This window comes from Chiloscyllium plagiosum, unplaced genomic scaffold, assembly GCF_037043375.1.
Source record: "Chiloscyllium plagiosum isolate Xiang-an unplaced genomic scaffold, Cpla_swu_hap1 HiC_scaffold_11, whole genome shotgun sequence".
In the NCBI taxonomy this organism is placed as follows: domain Eukaryota; kingdom Metazoa; phylum Chordata; class Chondrichthyes; order Orectolobiformes; family Hemiscylliidae; genus Chiloscyllium; species Chiloscyllium plagiosum.
The window spans coordinates 18,579,698-18,596,705 of NW_028270149.1; the positions used below are offsets into that span (position 1 = coordinate 18,579,698).

The 17,008-nt window shown below is 45.3% G+C and overlaps 1 protein-coding gene across 2 annotated transcripts in view; it reads right to left on the reverse strand.

The window, feature by feature from the left end:
• Nucleotides 1-17,008, reverse strand: part of LOC122557455 (A-kinase anchor protein 17B-like) — a 41,775-nt gene that overhangs the window by 23,626 nt on the left and 1,141 nt on the right. The gene's annotated exons all lie outside the window — the stretch shown is intronic.

Genomic DNA, 17,008 nt, shown 5'->3' on the forward strand with positions numbered 1-17,008 from the left:
CCTCGCTGCCGCAGAACGCTCCGAGTAGTTGGACCGTTCCGTATCACCTGTCCTTCGTGGAGAAGTTTATGAAGAAAAACACCTTTGACCACAAGTCCATCAGGAAGTGGTCAGCACGTAGTGTCCTTGAGACCCTTCGGGAAAAGGAGAGGGCGGATCCTATCGAGCGATTCCCTGAGCAGACTGTCAAAGCCATTTGGCAGAATGCCTCATCGCCAGAACTTTCCAACAAGCACCAAGACATGGCTTGGCTGGTGGTGAGAAGGGCTCTGCCTGTGAGATCCTTTATGCACGCCCGGACTCTCAGCCGCACCGCACGCTGCCCTTGAAGTGGCTGCCGGGGGGACAAGACTGTCACACACCTCCTTCTGGAATGTGCCTACGCAGAAGAAGTCTGGAGAGGAATGCAGTGGTGTTTGTCGAGGTTCGTCCCGAGCAGCGCCGTGACGCGGGACCCCGTGCTCTACGGCCTGTTCCCCAGGACGCACACCGAGACGAACATCAACTGTGCCTGGAGGATCATCAACTCGGTGAAGGATGCTCTCTGGGTGGTCCGAAACCTGCTGATCTTCCAGCTGAAGGAGTTGACCCCGACTGAGTGTTGCAGACTGGCACATTCCAAGGTCCAGGACTACGTGTTGAGGGACGCGCTGAAGTTTGGGGCAGCTGCCGCCAAGGCGCGGTGGGGAAAGACCACTGTGTAAAGTCTGCCTGCCTAACGAAGAACAGGGGGCCCATGCAGTCATTTGGGCTCTGCTGACGCCTCAGCTAATTATATGGGCATATGGTGGAAAAATGTACAGACCTGTAATAAAAAATGACAAATTCTGATCTCTGTATGTACATGTTTACATATGTATGGCATGACCAACTGTACAGACCATCAAATTATTTTATGAATAAAGTATATTTTTGAAATATAAAAAAAAATTCCCAAACTAGGAGGCACTGTAGTGTTGTTATATGTGGCACAGGTCTGGCCTATTCCCAGAACCTGTGCCGTCGCAGTCACCCGGGCCATCTTCCAGTTTGTATGGAGATCAAAGGTGGCCAGGTTCCGTAGGGACTCGACGTACAAATCTCTGGGCAACGAGGGTAAAAACACACCAAATGCCACTCTCTCCCTGATGGCCACCTTTGTGTGTGGCTGCATCAGGCTGTGCGTGGATCCCCGGTACGCAAACACAAAGTGTCACTACGTACTGAGGTTCTACCTGTCCCCGGTGTTGCGAAGGATGGGCCTGGCCTCGCTGCCGCAGAACGCTCCGAGTAGTTGGACCATTCCGTATCATCTGTCCTTCGTGGAGAAGTTTATGAAGAAAAACACCTTTGACCACAAGTCCATCAGGAAGTGGTCAGCACGTAGTGTCCTTGAGACCCTTCGGGAAAAGGAGCGGGCGGATCCTATCGAGCGGTTCCCTGAGCAGACTGTCAAAGCCATGCGCCAAGTCTTGGGAGGAGCGTATCAGCAAAGTGAGGCAGAAACTGGGCAGATGGAAGCTATGGTCGCTCTCCATCGCGGGAAAAAACCTGGTCATCAGGTGTGAGGCACTGTCATTGCTATTATACGTGACACAGGTCTGGCCTATTCCCAGAACCTGTGCCACTGCAGTCACCCGGGCCATTTTCCAGTTTATATGGAGGTCAAAGATGGACCGGGTCCGAAGGGACTCACTGTATAAAGATCTGGGCAACGGGGGAAAAAATACACCCAATGCCACCCTCACCCTGATGGCCACCTTTGTGTGTGGCTGCATCAAGCTGTGCGTGGATTCCCGGTACGCAAACACCAAGTATCACTACGTACTGAGGTTCTACCTGTCCCCGGTGTTGCGAAGGATGGGCCTGGCCTCGCTGCCGCGGAACGCTCCGAGTAGTTGGACCGTTCCGTATCACCTGTCCTTCGTGGAGAAATTTATGAAGAAAAACACCTTTGACCACAAGTCCATCAGGAAGTGGTCAGCACGTAGTGTCCTTGAGACCCTTCGGGAAAAGGAGAGGGCGGATCCTATCGAGCGGTTCCCTGAGCAGACTGTCAAAGCCATTTGGCAGAATGCCTCATCGCCAGAACTTTCCAACAAGCACCAAGACATGGCTTGGCTGGTGGTGAGAAGGGCTCTGCCTGTGAGATCCTTTATGCAAGCCCGGACTCTCAGCCGCACCGCACTCTGCCCTCGAAGCAGTTGTGGGGGGGGGCGAGACTGTCACACACCTCCTTCTGGAATGTGCCAACGCAAAGGAAGTCTAGAGAGGAATGCAGTGGTGTTTGTCGAGGTTCGTCCCGAGCAGCGCCGTGACGCGGGAGTCCGTGCTCTACGGTCTGTTCCCCGGGACGCATAACAAGATGAACATCAACTGTGCCTGGACGATCATCCACTCGGTGAAGGACGCTCTCTGGGCGGGCCGAAACCTGTTGATCTTCCAGGTGAAGGAGCTGACCCCAACTGAGTGTTGCAGACTAGCACATTCCAAGGTCCAGGACTACGTGTTGAGGGACGCACTGAAGCTTGGGGCAGCTGCCGCCAAGGTGCGGTGGGGAAAGACCACCGTGTAACGTCTGCCTGCCTAAGAAGAACAGGGGTTGAAACTTTATTGCTGGAACAGCACAGCAGGTCAGGCAGCATCCAGGGAACAGGAGATTCGACGTTTCGGGCACAGGCCCTTCTTCAGGAATGAGCAGAGAGTGTTCAGCAGGAGAAGATAAAAGGTAGGGAGGAGAGACTTGGAGGAGGGGCGTTGGAAATGTGATAGGTGGAAAGAGGTCAAGGTGAGGGTGATAGGTCGGAGTAGGATGGAGGCGGAGAGGTCAAGAAGAAGACTGCAGGTCAGGAAGGCGGTGCCGGGCTGGAGGGATTCGGCTGAGACAAGGTGGGGGGAGGGGGGATGAAGAAACTGGTGAAGTCCAAGTTCATCCCCTGTGGTTGGAGGGTTCCCAGTCGGAAGATAAGACGCTCCTCCTCCGACCGTCGCGTTGTTGTGGTTTGGCGGTGGATGAGTCCAATGACCTGCATATCCTCGGTGGAGTGGGAGGGGGAGTTGAAATGCTGTGCTACAGGGTGGTTGGGTTGGTTCGTCCGGGTGGCCCAGAGGTGCTCTCTGAATCGCTCCGCAAGTAGGCGGCCTGTCTCCCCAATATAGAGGAGGCCACACCGGCTGCAGCGGATGCAGTAGATGATGTGGGTGGAGGTGCAGGTGAATCTGTGGCAGATATGGAAGTTTCCTTTGGGGCCTTGGAGAGAAGTGAGGGGGGAGGTGTGGGCGCAAGTGTTGCACCTCCTGCGGTTGCAAGGGAAGGTGCCGGGAGTGGAGGTTGGGTCGGTGGGGGGTGTGGATCTGACAAGGGAGTCGCGGAGGGAGTGGTCTCTACGGAAAGCTGATAGGGGAGGGGAGGGAAATATATCCTTGGTGCTGGGGTCTGTTTGGAGGTGGCGGAAGTGACGGCGGATGATGCGCTGTACATGGAGATTGGTGGGGTGGTAGGTGAGGACCAGTGGGGTTCTGTCCTGGTGGCGGTTGGAGGGGCGGGGCTCAAGGGCGGAGGAGCGGGAAGTGGAGGAGATGCGGTGGAGGGCACCGTCGACCACGTCGGGGGGGAAATTGCGGTCCAACCCAACCACCCTGTAGCACAGCATTTCAACTCCCCCTCCCACTCCACCGAGGATATGCAGGTCATTGGACTCATCCACCGCCAAACCACAACAACGCGACGGTCGGAGGAGGAGCGTCTTATCTTCCGACTGGGAACCCTCCAACCACAGGGGATGAACTTGGACTTCACCAGTTTCTTCATCCCCCCTCCCCCCACCTTGTCTCAGCCGAATCCCTCCAGCCCGGCACCGCCTTCCTGACCTGCAGTCTTCTTCTTGACCTCTCCGCCTCCATCCTACTCCGACCTATCACCCTCACCTTGACCTCTTTCCACCTATCACATTTCCAACGCCCCTCCTCCAAGTCCCTCCTCCATACCTTTTATCTTCTCCTGCTGAACACTCTCTGCTCATTCCTGAAGAAGGGCCTGTGCCCGAAACGTCGAATCTCCTGTTCCCTGGATGCTGCCTGACCTGCTGTGCTGTTCCAGCAATAAAGTTTCAACTTTGATCTCCAGCATCTGCAGACCTCACTTTCTCCTCCTAAGAAGAACAGGGGGCCCACGCAGTAAGTGGCCTCCGCTGATGCCTCAGCTAAATATATGGATGGTCAATATACAGACCGGTATATATGAATGATTAATTCCGATCTCTGTAAAGCAATGCAACGTGTGCATAAGAATGGCATGACCAATTGTATAGGTATAGATATCCAAATAATTTTAAGAATAAAGTATATTTTGAAATTTTTAAAAATTTCCCAAACTAGGAGAGTCCCCACTTGCCTGCAGTTGACCCATTTCCATCCAAATCATTCCTATTCATGTGTTTATCCAAATGTCTTTTAAACATTATAACTGTACCTGCATCCACCACTTCCTTTGGTAGTTCGTCCCACACACAGCCACTCTGTGTAAAACAGTTGCCCCACACGTTCTTTTTCAAATCTCCTCTCACCTTAAAAATATGCCCCATTGTTTTGAACTCCCCCACCCTCGGGGAAAAAAGACCTTTGCTAATCACTTATCTATGCCCTTCATGATTTTATAAACCTCTGTAAGGTCACCCCATAATCTCTGACCCTCCAGTGAAAAAATGTCTCAACCTATCCAGCCTATTTTTATATCTCAAACCATCCATTTCCAGCAACATCCTGGTAAATCTTTTCTGAACCCTCTCCAATTTAATAATATCCTTCCTTTAGCGATGCAATCAGAACTGCACACATACTCCAGAACAGGCCTCACCAATGTCCTTTAGAAATTCAACATCACGTCCCAACTCCTATATTCAAAAGTCTGAGCAATGAAGGCAAGTGTTCTAAATGCCTTCTTAACTACCCTGTCTAACTGCTGCACAAATTTCAAAGAATTATGTACCTGAACCCCTAGGTCTCTCTGTTCTACAACACTAGCCAGGGCCCTACCATTAATTGTATAAGTCTGGACTTTGTTTGTTTTATCAAAATCCAATACCTCACATTTATCCAAATTAAACTCCATCTGCCACTCCTCAGCCCATTGATCAAGATCCCTTTATAATGTTAAATAACCTTCTACACTGTCCCCAATTTTGGTGTCAACCACAAACTTACTAACTATGCTTCCTATATTTTCATCCAAACTGTTTATACAAATGACAAAGAAAAGTGGACCCAGTACCGATCTCTATGGAACACTGCTGGTCACAGACCTCCAGTCTGAAAAATAACCCTCCACCACCCTCTATCTCCTACTTGCATCCAATTAGCAAGCTCGCCCTGAATCCCATGTGATATAACTTTACTAATTAGTCTACCATGCGGAACCATGTCAAAGGCTTTACTAAAATCCATATGAACAAGATCTACCACTCTACCCTCATCAATGGAACATTGAACTGTTCAGCACAGAAACCAACCCTTCAGCCCATGACATTGTGCCAATCAGGATGCCAAATTAAACTGATCCATTCTGCCTACCTATGATCCATATCTCTCCATTCCTTGCATAATCATGTGCTTATCCAAAAGCTTTTTAAATATCCCCATCGTATCTCCCTCCACCATCACCCATGGCAGTGCCTTCCACCATCCTACCACTCCCTGTGTAAAAGTTTTGCCCCTCACATTTCCTTTGAACTTTGCCCCTCTCACCTTAAATGCATGGCCCCCAGTTTTAGACATTTCAACACGAGGAAGAAGTTTCTGACCATCTTCTCATAATTTTAGAGACTTCTATCAAGTCTCCCCTCAGCCTCTGCCGCTCCAGAGAAAACAACCTGAGTTTTTCTAGCCTGTCCTTATATCTTGCACCCTCTAATCCAGGCAACATCCTGGTAAATCTCTTCTGCACCCTCTCCAAAGCCTCCACATCCTTCCTGTAATGTGGTGACCAGAATTGAATGCGATACTCTTAAGCGTGGCCTCATCAAAGTCTTATAAAACTGCAACATGACAGCCTGACTCTTGGATTCAATTCCCCGACAAATAAAGGCAAGCATGCCATATGCCTTCTTTATCACCCTATCTACTTACGTGGCCACTTTCAGGGAGCTATGGACTTGAACCCCAAGATTCCCAACAATACTGTTCAGGGTCCTGCCATCAACTGTATACTTTTCCTTAACATTTGATATCCCAAAGTGCAGCACTACACAGTGACATTTCTCTGTCCATATCTGCAACTGATCTACATCCCGTTGTATCCTTTGAAAATCTTCCACACTATCCACAACTCCACTGACTTTGTATTGTCTGTAAACTTACTAACTCACCCATCTACATTTTCATCCAAGGTATTTATATATATCACAAACAGTAGAGGTCCCAGTACTGATCCCTGCGGGACACCACTAGTCACAGACCACCAGCCTGAAAAACACCTTTCCACCACTACCCTCTGCCATCTATGGGCAAGCCAATTCTGAACTCACGTAGCCAAATCATCATGGATCCCATGAATCTTAATTATCTGATGAACCTACCGTGAGGGATCATGTTGAAAGCCTGACTAAAATCCATGTAAAAAACATCTACTGCTCTACCCTCATCAATCACTTTCATCACCTCCCTGAAAAATTCAATCAAGTTAGTAAGACATGACCTGCCCTGCACAGAGCCATGCTAACTGTCCCTAATTAGACCATGCTTTTCAAAATGCATGTAAATCTTATCCCTCCAACAAGAATTGTCCACAAAATCTTCTCAACCATCGATGTGAGACTCATCAGTCTATAGTTTCCGGGATTATTCCTATTTCCCTTCTTGAATAGAGGAACAACATTAGTTACTCACCAATCCTCCGGGACCTCTCCGGGACCGGTGGCTAATGAGGATACAAAGATCTTGGTCAAGGCCAAACTTTTTTAGTTACTTCCTCAAAAACCTCAATCAAGTTTGTGAAACATGATTTTCCTTGTACAAAGCTAAGCTGACTATCCTTAATCAGTCCTTGCCTCTCCAAATACATGTAAATTATTTCAGAATCACCTCCAACTATGTACCCACCAACTTTGTCAGGCTCACAGGCCTTTACTTTCCAGGCTTTGCTTACATTCTTTCTTAAATAAAGGCACTACATTAGCCACCCTCTAGTCCTCTGGCACCTCACCAATGTTTATAAATGATACAACTATTTCTGCTAGAGACCCACAATTTCCTCCTTAACTTCCCTGGGATACACTTGATTAGGTACTGGAGATTTAGAGTCATATAGTCATAGAGTTATAGAGATGTACAGCATGGAAACAGACGCTTCAGTCCAACCTGTCCACGCCGACCAGATATCCCAACTCAATCTAGTCCCACCTGCCAGCACCCAGCCCATATCCCTCCAAACCCTTCTTATTCATATACGCATTTATCCACCTTTATGTTTTCTATATATCCTGCACTTCCTCTTTTGTAATGTGAACTGTTTTCAAAACATCAATATTTATTTCCCTGAGTTCTCTAGCCTGCACTTCATTCTCCACAGCAAAAATGGGTGCAAGACATTCTTTCGTATCTCTCCCATCTCCTGAGATTCAACACCTCATTGGTCTTTAAGGGGCCTGATTCTATCTCTAGTTGCTGTTTTGCTCTGAATGTACTTGTAGAATCTCTTTGGATTATCCTTAACCTTATCTGCCAAGACTACCTCATACTCTGCTTTCCTGATTTTCCTCTTAAGAATGGCCCTACAACTTGTGATACTCTTCAAGACATTCAGTTGATCCCCGTTGTCTATATCTAATATATGACTCTTTCTTCTTCTTGACCAGATCCTTAAAATCTTTATTCATCCATTGTTCCCTACTCTGATCAGCATTACCCTTCAATCTAACAGGAATATAATGTCTCTGAACTCTTGTCCTTGCATATTTGAAAGACTCCCACTAATCAGTTATGCCTTTGCTGCAAACAGTCTAATCCAATAAACTTTTGACGATTCTTGTCAAAATTTCCTTTTCTCCAATTAAGAACTTTAACTTTTATGGAAGGCTTATCCTTTTCCATAACTATTTTAAACTAATAGTATTATGATTACTAGCCTCAAAGTGTTCCCCTATTAAAAATTCAGTCCCTTGCCTTGCCTTATTTTCCAAGAGAAGGTCCAAGTTTTGTTCTTTCTCTTGTAGGTAATTTACAATTGATAAAGAAACTTTTCTTGAACAAATTCCTCACTATTCAAGCCTTTAATACTACAGCAGTCCCAATCAATGTTTGGAAAATTAAAATTGTCTCCTGTTACAACCCTATTATTCTTACATACATCTGAGATCTCTCTACATATATACTCCTCAGTTAGCCTATGACTGTTGGGGGGCCTATAATACAATCCCCTCAAGACGATCACCCCTTTCTTATTTCTAATTTCCACCCACTGGACGATTCCTCAGAAATATCCTCTTTAATTACAGTAATAATGTTTTCCTTAATCAAAAACACACTCCCCTTTCTTTCTTGCCTCCCTTTCTAGCCCTCCTAAAGCATCTAAAATGTAGAGCATTGAACTGTCAGTACTGTCCTTCCCTTAGCTATTACAATTTTCTGTAATAGCTGTGAGATTCCACAGTACAGGAGGGCAGCTCACCAACACCTTCCCGAGGACAATGAGGGAGGGCAATATATTCCAGTTTGCTAGTGACATCCACACTTCCAGAATGATAACTTACCCTTTGTGAATGAGTAAGAGCTCACAGTGTAATTTCCCCCCAACTAACTGATAAGTTCATCCTTCAGCCAAAGGGGAAAGAAGTAACATAATCATCAGGTTGGCACAGCAGAAGGTGCTGTTCTAGAAGTGACGCTACCTTTAGATTAAACCTGATTCTGGCAGAGCTTGAGGTTGACACTAATTGGCAGAATTAGCAGTGTCACACCACTTGCCAGCACAAATACAACTGATATTGCTGAACATATATTTGCCTCAGAGAAAGTGAACAAAAAGGGAGTAAAGAAAGGTCATAAAAATAATAGTTGATTAATTGACTTCAATGGAGAATGGGAAGAAATAGGAGAGCAGTATTCCAATTGCAGTACCGTGCTGCCAGTGTCTGGAATGGTGCCTGAGAATAAAATCCCTTTAGTAATCTCTACACATTCGCAGTCAGTGTTTTGCCTTCTTTCTGGCACTGACATAATGGATTGAATGGTCTCCATCTGTGAGGTGTCATTCTATGATCGTAAATTGAACATTGTCACTGCACTTCCTCATTCCCAAGTTGACGGTACAAACCAAAACATCAAGTTGCAAGAGATGTACATTGAAGCAATCCTTCAGGAACATATGATTCTATAACGTCCAACTAGTGGGAACCTCTTAAATTGTCAAACCTGGCTGCCTGCGATTCAGCAGTAAAGCTGAAACCTGTCCCTCTTTTTTTAGCTTTTAATGAATGAACAATGTTGTGATGTGGACTGCAACATGATGCAGCTGCATACAGTCCAGAATGAGGCAGAGATTTCAAGTTGCGAGCAAGTTGGAGACTTCACTTAAAAGAAGCTTTTATTTCAAAGGGAATGTAGCATTAAAGTCAACAAGTTCTGCTGAAACCATAAAAGGCATGAGCCTGGCCACAGCTAGAACACTATGGCCAAAACAGAAATTGCTGGAGAAATTTCAGAAGAGTCTGTTCAAAAGAAGGGTCACTGGACTCGAAACGTCGACTCTGCTTCCTCACCACAGATGCTTCCAGGCCTGCTCTGATTCCCCAGCAATTTCTGCTTTTGTTTCAGATCTTCAGCATCTGACATTCTTTTGTTACATTTAAGATGAGAACACTATGAACAGTTTTGATCCCCTAACCTCAGGAAAGATGTAACCCGCACTAGAGGCAGTCCAGAGATGGTTCGCCAGGTTGACTCTGGGCATGGAGGGATTTTCTTACAAGAAGAGGTTGCGTAGAGTGGGCTTGTGCTCAATGGATTTTGAAACAATGAGAGGTGACCTGACTGAAACGTATAAGATTCGTAGAAGGCTTGGCAGAGTAGATGCTACGTGTGGTAAGTCTAGGACCAGAGGGCATGATTTCAGAGTAAAGGGTCACCAAGTTAAGATAAAGATGAGGATTTGTCTTCCCTCAGACACTAGTGAATTTGTGGAACTCTTCACTGCAGAGGGCTGTTCAGGCTGGTTCATTAAGTCTATTCAAGACAGACTCTTAGGCAAAGAGAAACAAGGATAATCGGGAAAAGTGGTGGCATTGAGGATTATCAGATCAGCGATGATCCCCCTCAACGGCGAAGCAAACTCGATATACTGAATGGCCCTACTCCAGCTCCTACATCATACACTCTTCTAACAATGAGCACTAGTGCTGGAAATCTAAAATAATATGAGAATGCTAGAAGCATCCAGCCACCCCCACAAAGGGTAAAATAAACAGTTAAGTGTGAATTTTGAGTTGGGACCATTCAACTGAATGCACAAATGCTACAAATACTGTCCGGGATCCCTGAACCTTATACTGCTCTACAATCCAGACAGCTGACACATTCAGTAACTGACCAACCGAGAGAGTCGCTAATCCTTCCCTCACTAGTGAGGAAGTGTTTGGCTTTCAGCTGACATCAACGCAGCTGATGCTCGAAACTCAAGTGTCAGAGAAATCCCAGTTAATAACCGCCAGCTCATCACTGCATGGTGTCTTCTGCTAAACAGCTGTACCATCTGTCTGTATGGGATTCTTACATTAGATTCAAGACACCTAATTTTCTCTCAATTTGATCTCAGTTGTAACAATGTGACACTGCTTCTTTTAAAAGACTCAGCCACATAAATAAATCCAATGAGGAATTCAACAGAAAGAATGCTTAGAATGTGCAGCCCGCAAATGAATGCAGTGGTTGGGGCAAAGCAAACAGAGACATTTAAGGGGACGAGATAAATATGTAAGAGAGAAAGGAAAAGAAGGACATGCTGATTGGATTAGAATGAAGAGGGTGGAAAGATGTTCATTTGGAACATTGACATGTTGGGCTGAATGGCCTATTTGACTTGTAGAAACTCTCAGTAATTCTACATAATAAAAGGGCCTAGATTTCCATTTGCAATACAATTGATTTTCAAAATCCATCACCGACTGAGCACTTAATGTGAATATATATAACAATATTATAGGATAGTGAAGGCGGCGTTTGGTATGCTTTCTTTTATTGATCAGAGTATTGAGTACAGGAGTTGGGAGGTCATGTTGTGGCTATACAGGACATTGGTTAGGCCACTGTTGGAATATTGCGCGCAATTCTGGTTTCTTTCCTATTGGAAAGATGTTGTGAAACTTGAAAGGGTTCAGAAAAGATTTACAAGGATGTTGCCAGGGTTGGAGGATCTGAGCTACAGGGAGAGGCTGAACAGGCGGGGGCAGTTTTCCCTGGAGCGTCGGAGGCTGAGGGGTGACCTTACAGAGGTTTACAAAATTATGAGGGGCATGGATAGGATAAATAGACAAAGTCTTTTCCCTGGGGTCGGGGTGTCCAGAACTAGAGGGCATAGGTTTAGGGTGAGAGGGGAAAGATATAAAGAGACCTAAGGGGCAACTTTTTCACACAGATCCCCCTCAATGGCGAAGCAAACTCGATATTCTGAATGGCCCTACTCCAGCTCCTACATCATACACTCTTCTAACAATGAGCACTAGTGCTGGAAATCTAAAATAATATGAGAATGCTAGAAGCATCCAGCCACCCCTACAAAGGGTAAAATAAACAGTTAAGTGTGAATTTTGAGTTTGTCTATGTGTATGGAATGAGCTGCCAGAGGATGTGGTGGAGGCTGGTACAAATGCAACATTTAAAAGGCATTTGGATGGGTATATGAATAGGAAGGGTTTGGAGAGATATGGGCCAGGTGCTGGCAGGTGGGACTAGATTGGGTTGGCATATATGGTCAGCATGGACTGGTTGGACTGAAGGGTCTATTTCCAAGCTGTACATCTCTATGACTCTATGAGTCCTCAGGTGTGATTCCTAAGCTCTACTGACTTAGTGGATCTCAGTCAATGCCATCGAGTCTCAGTCATTGGTCTTACAGGCTAAGAAAACAAAGAAGTAACAACCAAGACTGTTATTACTCACTGCCCAGGGACTCCCTGTCATAAAGTGTAAGTGGATCAAGCTCAAGTGGCAAAATGGTCCTGGACATTTATTTCACATGTTGCTCACAGCATCTTTTTCATTGATTTCCTAAAATGCAGAAAGAGGCCATTCTGCCCATCAAGTCTGCACTGACCCTCCGAAGAGCATCCCAGTCCCTCCCTATCCCTGCAATGCCACATTTCCCATGGCTAATTCACTGAGCCTGCATGTTCCTGAACACTATGGGGCAATTTAACATGGTCAATCCACCTGACCTGCACACCTTTGAAATACGGAGGAAACTGGAGCACCCGGAGGAAACCCACACAGACCGTCACCTGAGGCTAGATTCAAACTCGGGTCCTTGGTGCTATGAGGCAGCAGTGCTAACTACAGAGCCACTCTGTTGCCCATTTTTTCAAAGTAGATTTGACAGGTTGAATGGACTACTCATGTTCCTATGCTCTCATAAGTCAAGATGGTAAGTGCCGTTGGATGGGAAACGCAGGTGCTGGCGTTTCCATGTATCTTGTACAATTTTCTTCTAGATGGTAGCGGTTGTGGGTTTGAAAGGTGCTATCTAATGGAGCCTTGGTGAAATTCTGCAGTGCATTTTGTACACACTGCTGCTATTGAGCCTCTGCCCTTGACCCCATTGTGATTATACCAGAGGCAGGTTGACTTTGATGGCCGACACCACCAGTGGACCATTTGAGACCCTGAAGAGGGCATTCAATGCCAACTTGAAGGCCATATTCTGCCACAGCTGGGATTGAAGAAATGGAAGGAGAGTTCCAAGTTCCTAGCCTGTCAGAGTTTTCAGTGTGGGCTGGTGGTCAGTCCCTCACTGAGAGCTTCAGTGAGCCTCCACCATGGTTTTAAGACCCCACAATGTCTCAAACCCCAGCCCTCCAACCTCCTTGCCCTTGCCTGCTATCTTTGCATCCAATGAGACTCCTAAACATTGCCAAATCCTGATCCATCATCATACACCTCTGTTCTGAGATTCCATCCACAGGTTGGAGTGCAGGTTCATAGTTCCTTGAAAGTGGAGTCCCAGGTAGACAGGATAGTGTCGAAGACATTTGGTATGCATTCCTTTATTGATCAGTGCACTAAGTATAGAAGAGAGTCGTGAGTATGTTGCTGGAAAAGCACAGTAGGTCAGGCAGCATCCGAGGAGCAGGAGAATCGGCGTTTTGGGCATAAGCCTTTCATCAGGAATGTTAAATATAGAAGTTGAGATGTCATGTTGTGGCTGTACAGAACATGGTAAGGCCACGTTTGGAAGACTGCATTCATTTCTGGTCTCCATGCTATAGGAAGAATGTTGTGAAACTTGTAAGTGTCCAGAAAAGACTTAAAAGGATGCGGCCAGAGTTGGGTGGTTTGAGCTATAGGAAGAGGCTGAATTGGCTGGGCCTATTTTCCCTGGAGGGTCGGAGGCTGACAGGTGACCTGAAAGAGATTTATAAAATCATGAGGGGCATGGACAGGGTGAATAGACAATGTCTTTTCCCTGGGATGGGGGAGTCCAGAACAAGAGGGCATAGGTTTAGGGTGAGAGGGGAAAGATTAAAAAGGGACCTAAGGGGCAACTGTTTCATGCCGAGGGTGGTGTGCGTATGGAATGAGCTGCCAGAGGAAGTCGTGGAGGGTGCTACAAATACAACTTTTAAAAGGCATCTGGTCAGTTTTATGAATAGGATGGGCTTCGGAGGATATGGGCCAAATGCTGTCCAATGGGACTAGATTAAATTAGGATACATGGTCAGCATGGATGAGTTGGACTGAAGGGTCTGTTCCGTGCTGTACAACTCTATGACTCTAATCAAGAAGGATGGAAATTCTCGATATTTTCTCAGCAACCTGTTGAGAGATATCATTACACATCTCTGGAGCAGGTGGGACTTAAACCTGGATCTCCTTGGATGGGAATTCCACCTGAAATCTCTGACTTGCCAATTGTTCGCTAATTGGCTGCAGGTCTAGATTAGAGTGGTGCTGGAAAAGCACAGCAGGTCAGGCAGCATCCGAAGAGCAGGAAAACCGACGTTTCGGGCAAAACCTTCACCAGGACAGGCTTTTGCAGGAAATGTCGGTTTTCCTACTCTTCAGATGCTGCCTGACCTGCTGTGCCTTTCCAGCACCACTCTAATCTAGACTCTGATCTCCAGCATCTGCAGTCCTCACTTATGCCTATTTGGCTGCAGGTAACTAACACTCCCCTCAGAAATCTTCATCAGCCCCTCATGTCCCAATGACCTTCAGACAAATGGAGGCAGGGGATAGGCACTTCATATAGTCCACCTTAATAGGTTTATTCAACTGCCCTGGCAATCTACCCCGTTCCGAAAAGAAGTGGATCACCACTGCATTCCTAAGGACAATAAGGGAGGGGTAATAAATGCTGGCTGGCTTAGCCAGTGAACAAATAAACATCCTTTTATTCACTTTACATTAGATCTGTAAACAATCTCATGCGATAAGAGCATATTGCAACAATGTCAATGAAGATTCACAAGGAAGAGAATCATTGGAGCAGCAGCATGTCAGAAAATCTAGCATTCCCAGTGCAGATATTATAATAAGTTACCAACACATTATCTCATGTGAGGAAACAACTTATCAAAATTACAGTGTGTACAACAGGATATGCAACAGGATGTCAGGTTCATTTGTAACACTTTTGACAATATGAAACAGATCCAAAACTTGTACAACAGTACACACAGGAATAACACACTTGAAAATATTTGGTATAATGTCCATTATCTATGCTTCAAAAATATCTTACCGCAATGCAACTTAATTTAATTCCCTTAGATCAATGCATAACTGAGTCCTTCCATTAGTAAGCATGATATTAATACTTCTTTTGTTCTTTTTTATTGGGTTTCACTTCTATTTTAATGCTATTGGGATTTAAATCTGAAATGTTACTCCAATTTAAGATTCAATTGTTAGATGAAAGTAATATCTACTCATTGTGCAATCTGTTTACAAAATATGTAACATGGTATATCATATTGTCGTTTAGAAAAGGCTATTTTCTTTTTTCTTCTAATGATTTCAGTTGTTATATATCCATTTCCCACTGTAACAAAATTCAATTGGTAATTGATATAAATAGTTTGCTGTATTTTTTTTTCAAATGCATAAAGAGCAGAAAAGAGTGAAACAGCTTGGTCCATTGAACTTGTGTCAATGCAATTGCCAACTGTTCCTAAACTCATTAACAGTTGTATATTCTTCAACAGTTGTTTAGTTATTGCAGCAACAGTAACTACCTCTGTAATAGGACCTTCAAAATCATTGTCAATAATGTTAATCTAAAAATGTCTATGCTACACATAACAGTTATGTCATTAGTTGTGACAATAATCAAGACAGCAAAAAAAGACAAACAAATTTCCACAGCATTCTATCAATTATCTTGCAAGAATTAAAACTTGATCCCAATTTAAACAATAATAATGTAAAAATTGTAAAGTTTAGTCCTACTCAACCCTGACCGGGCTGCCCTCTCATTTCAGAGGGAGATGACTGGTGGTTGTTTAATCTGAGGGTCACTGCATCTCAGGTAAGGGGAGAGCTGGTGAAGGACAGTCGTGCAATGGAAACTTCAGCCGTAGTGGGAACTCAAACCATGCTGTTCGCAACATACTGCATCAAAAACCAGCCATCCAGCCAATTGAGCTAACTGACTTCAAGTGATAGTGTAACAAAAACAGAAGTTGCTGGAAAAGCTCAGTAGGTCTGGCAGCATCTGTGAAGGTAAATGAGAGTTAATGTTTTGGGTCCGAAATATTAACTCCTATTTCCCTTCACAGATGCTGTCAGACTTGCTGAACTATTCTAGGAACTTCTGTTTTTGTTTCTGATTTATAGCATTCACAGTTTATAGAATCCCTACTGTGTGGAAACAGACTCTTCGGCCCAACAAGTCCACACCAACCCTCTGAACAGCAATCCACCCAGACCCATTGCCCCCACCCTATATTTACCCCCGACTAATGCACTTAACCTACACATCTCTGAACACTATGGGACAATTTAGCAAGCAGAAAGTGAGGACTGCAGATGCTGGAGATCAGAGCTGAAAATGTGTTGCTGGAAAAGTGCAGCAGGGCAGGCAGCATCCAAGGAGCAGGAGAATTGACGTTTCGGGCATGAGCCCTTCTTCAGGAAAGAATTTAGCATGGTCAATTCAACTAACCTGCACACCTTTGGATTGTAAGAGGAAACTGGAGCACCCGGAGGAAACCTGCACAGACATGGAGAGAATGTGCAAACTCCACACAGACAGTCGCCCGAGGCTGGATCGAACCCAGGTCCCTGGTGCAGTGAGGCAGCAGTGCTAACCACTGAACCACTGTGCCGCCCAATAAGCTGGATGTAATTTTGCTCACTGAGCTGGAAGGTTTTTTTATTCCCAAATAATTTTGAGCTGGCTTTAACTAATTATTTGCAGATGTCACAGTACCATAACTCATTCCAGGTAAATGGGATGGCAAAATACAGTAGTGTACAAAGAACTGCAGATAATAACATGAACACAATTTGGATCAGTCACAATTTACCAGTTATTTTTTATTCCTTTTCCTGATTTGGATATCCTACTGGCAATGGGAGCTGCGTATTCTCACGAACTTGGCTGAACGGGCTATAAATGGTGCACCTTGAGTCGGCAGAGACAATATTGTGCTCTCTTGACTCGTCAAATATACACTTAAATTGACTTCTGGAAAAGCAGTTGGCAGCAAGAAGCCATTCCATCAACACCACCTGCCTAATTCAGGGGCACGGAAGGCAACAGGAGATATCATACTCCCAGTCTGGGTGAGATCATATGTACTGACCAGACCGAGTGGATTCATTC